Source organism: Octodon degus, unplaced genomic scaffold, assembly GCF_000260255.1.
Source record: "Octodon degus isolate 3935 unplaced genomic scaffold, OctDeg1.0 scaffold00033, whole genome shotgun sequence".
Classification (NCBI taxonomy): Eukaryota; Metazoa; Chordata; class Mammalia; order Rodentia; family Octodontidae; genus Octodon; species Octodon degus.
The window spans coordinates 1,714,813-1,720,526 of record NW_004524609.1 but is presented as its reverse complement, the minus strand read 5'-3'; the positions used below and the strand labels follow the sequence as shown (position 1 = coordinate 1,720,526).

The 5,714-nt window shown below is 40.4% G+C and overlaps 1 pseudogene; it reads right to left on the bottom strand.

The window, feature by feature from the left end:
- Positions 1-241: 241 nt before the first annotated feature.
- The window catches only part of LOC101582159, a 25,830-nt pseudogene continuing 20,357 nt past the window's right edge, over positions 242-5,714 (bottom strand).

Sequence of the window (5,714 nt, the reverse complement as noted above, 5' to 3'; positions counted from 1 at the left end):
CTCGACTGTTATGAATCTCGTACTCCCTTATTTGTTTTCATTTCTTAGAACCACTATGCTTTTATTCTTTCGGCACGTCAGCCAGAGAACCTCCTAATTTGGTCTAAACGAAGAGCAAGTTATCACGTGAAAATCTGCCATTCTGCAAGGTACAGCGACAGAGTCTGCTGGTGCTTCCCAGAGGAGCCTTCACGGTCACCTCATGGACTACATCCTGTTCTGTCACAGCAGTGTGAAACCACTAGCGCACGCCCTGACGTCCCTTGTTCCTTGAAAAGATCCTTCTGCAGTAAGCGATCATGTCCTCTGCTTAACAGAGAAAGCCAAAGGTGTCAGGTACACTTCTTGGATGTCACACGCGCACCCACCTCCTGCTAGATCTCTGCATCCGTCCTGACTTGAGTTTGCTTGTCTCTGGATGGAGGTGGCCTCAGGCGCTCACCCATACACCCAGTCGCCACGGGGCCAGCTCCCCTTCGATGTCTCACCGTCCTACTCACTATGGCCCAAGTGGAAACACTATGTTTACCCTATAATTTTTTTTTTACCTTATAATTTTTTACTGAATTCTTTATTTTGGTTAGTGTCACTGTCACTCATCCAATTACGTGACTCAGGGAGTGAGTAGCCACGCTTCCCTCCCTTTTCTCCATCTCCACGCTTGGTCAAGAGCACATCTTATAGATTTGATATCTGCAGTGTCTTATACAGAGTGGCCCTTCCTCAAAAGGCTCCGAGCTCGTCATTCTTACGGCCTCTTGCCTGCACAGTCACGGTTTGCTTCTTACTGGCTGTCTCAGATTCTGTTCTTCCGCTGCCTCTTCCATATATCTTCTAGATTGTTGCTGGGGCAACTATTCTAATTTGTAGGCCTAATCACATAATCTCCTGCTTCAAATCTTATAATAACCCTGTACTCGTACAGAATAAAATACTCCGTTATTTTGTATTTGAAGCCGTCCATGATTTGTCTCTTGTATGAGTTTCTTGGCTATTATTTGAAAGTGAAAATGATGCAGACTTTTCTTACAGCTTTAAATACCAATGGTCCCAAATCAGTGTCCTGGGCAAAGCGGTGGCAGGAGCTGCTCTTCCAGGAGACTCAGGTGAGCACCAGTGTCCTCGCTCGCTGCCTTTGACTTGGCTCCCTTCCTCAGCTTCTGCGTCTTCTTCGTCTCCAGAGCCAGCAACGTGGGGCCTTCCGCCGCCTTGTCGTTTTCTACTTTTCCTGTCATCGGCCCTTTCTCTGTCCCTCTCATCTAAAGATACTTGTGATTTCACTTAGGATCGACCGGGATAATCAAGCTCAGCCTCCAACCTCGAAATTCTTGCCAAAACCCTTCTCCACATTTCCGAAGTCACTTTTGTCACACAAGGCAACGCTCACAGGCTCTGCGGATCGGGACCTGCGTGTCTTGGGCCCCGTGCAGCCCACGCCGCCTTTCCGTGCCGCACTTGGGACAGTGCGCTGCGCCGCGCCGCGCGTGGGCTTTGTGCTCCACCCGAGTTCCTTCTAGCCCTCTCTCCACCTGGGCGGCTCGTCTTGCTCTGGCTGGCAAACATCGATTCTTCATTTTTCTTTTCTGAACTTTCACAATGTTTGTTAAATTCTAGTTTGGCCTAACAACATCTGTTTTTATAGCCGCTAGCCCATGGTAAACACGTTTACTGAGTGAAAGCTGTTCAGGCCTCACTTTCTGTGGACTAAGCAAGCCACCGAAGCCTGTGGACAGCGACACGCACCTGCCTGGCGTCTGCTCGGGTCAGACTATCCCTGCTGATGCTATTCGGTACAGTAGAGTTAGTGACTGTAGTTCTTACATAATTTAAGTGTAAGTATCTTACTGAGATAACATTTTTATACTTTCAATTAACTTCCCAAATTAGTGTAATATATTTAAGAAAAATATAGGGTGAAATGAAAATTGAACAGGAAGATATTGTTATAAAAGGAAAAACAAGTCAAATGTTGAGGTGGAAAAGTCAAATTTACACAGCTCAAAGGAGATCAAGTATAGATTTCACAAATCAAAAGTTTAAAAATTCAGTGCAGGGTGGCTGGAGAGACGGCTCAGTGGAATAAGCACTTCCCTGGCAAGTGCAAGGGCCTGAGTTCAATCCCCAGTTCCTAAAAAAGAAAGAAAGAAAGAAAGAAAGAAAAAAAGACAGTGAAACAACGACAGCAGTAGAGGTTCTTATGGCTCAGCTTCTACAGTTTTCTTACTGCATCATCAATGTCAGAAATCTGCTCCTTCAGCTGGCTCCACTGCTCTGGACTTAAAGAAATCCCTTTTTTTCCGGGTTTCATTTCACCTTCTGGATCCACCCGATATTCCCTAATATCAATTAGAACTTGCCTCTGAAGTCCCGAACCTGACATATCTCATTTTCCACCTGAAATATGCTATCATCGCTGCCGCCGCCACTCTGCGCAGTGGGTGACAGAGCTGTTCAACTCTCACCAGTCTTCTGCTCCTTCACAGGCTTTTCTGAACAACTGGCTTTTTCCTCTTTAACTTTTTGTCAACTTCACTGTCAGAATCGCTGCCTGAACAGCTTGAAGAAACAAGCGCCTCTGATTGAGGCATCTCTCTGTCGCCACAGTCGACAGCCTCCTGCTTGCTCGAGACTCCATAGATTCATTTTTTAAGGCTCAGCTCATGTGTTACCCACTCTATTGAACCCTGTCCTAACCTATCTCTCTCTCAGAGACAAATCAATTTTAAAGATCTAATGGGCTTTAAGATTTTTTTAAAAAAAGAGTACAAACTAGTATTAAAACAGAAAAATTACAAATGATACAGAATTTCACTAAACAAAATAATATGAAGTTCATGGTATTTGTTGCATGGCATAGTGCTGTCTTCAAAGTAGTTGTTCATATTACCAGATATATGTATGCAATATTGGAAGAAAGAAAAAATGAAAAAATATATAAGAAAGCAAAAAGAAAAAGGGGAAAATAATTGAAAAAAGAAAAAACAAATTAATGATTAACTGCTCCTTTTCACAGACCAGTAGAAGCCCACTTTCTGCTTTTCCTGTTGTCAAGCCATCCTGCTTGCATACATAGATGCATCTCTTTCCCCCATGCCCTCTCCTGTGCTCCTCCTCCACTCAGTGATTCCTTCCCTTTGAACAGATTCATTCTCTTTTCTCAGTATCTACTGTACCCTTCAGATTTTATTTTCTCTTTCAGGCTCTCACACTAAGGAGATAATGTGATGTTTGTGCACGTAGGTAACCTTGTCACATAAGGTAAGGTTCTCTGGTTGCATCCACTTGCAAATAAAAGCCTCAAATGTATCCTTTATACTGCTCCACTGAATACTACTCCACTGTGTAAAAACACCACATTTTATTCATCCATTCTTCAGCTGATGGGCATTTGGGCTGCTTCCAAGATTGACCTACGACAAATTGCACTGCTGCAAACACGGGTGCACGTATACTGCTGTGGTATAATGTTTTCAGTTCTTGTGGAAAAATGCCCAGGAGGGGATAGCTGGGTTGGATGGGACCTCCACACCTAGCTTTTTCAGGAATCTCCACACTGAGCTCCACAGTGCTTGCACCAGTCTGCCCTCCCACCAACAGTGCACAGGGGTTCCTTCCTCCCCAACCCCTTCCAGCATTTGTTATTGCTTGACTTCTTGATGACAGCCATTCTTTCTGGGGTGAGATGGAATCTCAGTCTTCTTTCCATTTGTGTTTCTCTAATGATCAATTATGGTGAACATTTTTTCATATATTTATTTGCCGTTTTGTATTTTTGCATCTGAGATGTTTATATTCATCTCAGATGCCCGTTTCTGGATTGAGTTTTTGAAATTTGGGGGCCTGAGTTTTAAAAATTCTTTATATGTTCTAGATAGAAGGTCTTTGTTAGAAGGACAGTTGGCTGTGATTTTTTCCCAGTTTGTGGGTTTTCTTATTACTCTGTTAGTAATTTCTTTTGAAGTGCAGAAACTTTTCAAAAAGATGAGATCCCAGTTGTTGATTCTTTGAAGTATTTTCCCCTATGTCTTTAAGATTTTTACCTACATTTTACTCCAGAATATTTAGTGTTTTAATAGGCTTTTAACATAATGTTAAAACATAACAGAATGTTATAGGCTATAACATTTCTACTGAATTTATTCGCATGTATTTCCCCCTAACTAGATAGGACCCGATGACATAAGCCTACACAGCTATATGAAGTTCCTAAATGGTTGGTTTTTGTAGATCCCATACTTGGGATATAACATATACCTAAAAATGAGTTAGGAAAAATCTGACCCACCTGTAAAAAGATCTCCTTCATCCAATACCACATTCATATTAACCATTCCTTTATCTGTAGAACAAAACAAAATTTTAAGCATAGAGACAATCATAGAAAAAGTCATAGATTGAAAACACAAAATTCAGCACATTTTTCTGATTTTTTTCTATAGTTCTACCTCATTTTCATAATATATTCCTTCCATTTACATATTTCTTTTTACTAATAACCTAGACATACTTTGACATACTGTCAAAACTTTGTTAAATTTGTGGGCTGTTAACTACCTTTCTAAAGATAAATATGATGAATTATTATTGACTCCAAATATCTCCCTGTATATTTTTAACTCAATGTCTTATAGATATCTCAAATGTAACATGTACAAATGAAACTATTCTTTTTTTTTTTTTTTTTTCTGGTACTGGGGATTGAACTCAGGACCTTGCGTGTGCCTGGCAAACACTTATTCTACTGAGCTATCTCGCCAGCCCTGAAACTATTCTTTTGACAGTATATCTGGAAATTCTTTCTGATCTTGAATTGGCTCATGATATAACCGATGACTTATCCACCAAAATAGCTCTTCCCCCAAATTTTCTACTTTTTTTTAAAGTTCACAATTAGCCACTAAGATCTACAAAATTTAAATTAAATCTTACAATTTAATTGTAACTTGTTTATTGCTTTTAATAAATGAATTTTAATTCTACAATATTTCCCAAATCAGTGTCTTTCACATCACTAGGTTCACGTCTGCTCCTGGGGCTCTTGTCATATTATTGCTCACTGAATTCATGGCTGTGCCTTCAAAATTGAGGCTTTGTTTCTGGTAATGCCTACTAGGTTGCTATCAGCACTGACTTTCTGAAAGAAAAATATTTCAGATCTATCACTTCCTTCAGTAGAAAGTATAAATTGAACGGAGATAGAGACAATTCAGGTGTAATAGTTGGAAACTTCAGTAGCCCACTCTCAAAATAGATAGAACAACAAAACAGTAAATCATTAGGGGAAAAAGAATAATATTAACCCAGATATTCCTAAGATAGACCAAATGCTTTGCTTTAAAAAAGGTCTCATTCACTTAAAAAAGGATTGAACTAACACAAAGTATATTCTGTGACCAGAAAGCCATTAATTAAAACTATAGAAGGAGTATGCAATGTGTTATTGCAACTGTCCTCCCAATTTGGTTTGAAACTGTCTCATTGCTATTTGTTTCTCAATAAAATTATGGAAAAAAAACCTATAGAAGGAAATTTGAGAAATTCATGAATATTTATATTAGACAACTACTTTATAAATAATTCATGGATTGATCCCTGGGATGCCTTGTCCCCGGGGCGCACTGAGACAGTGATTGAGACTGGGCAAGGTGGTGCGCACCTGCAATCCCACTGCTTGGGAGGCTGAAAACAGGAGGATCACTATGAGTTTGAGCTGT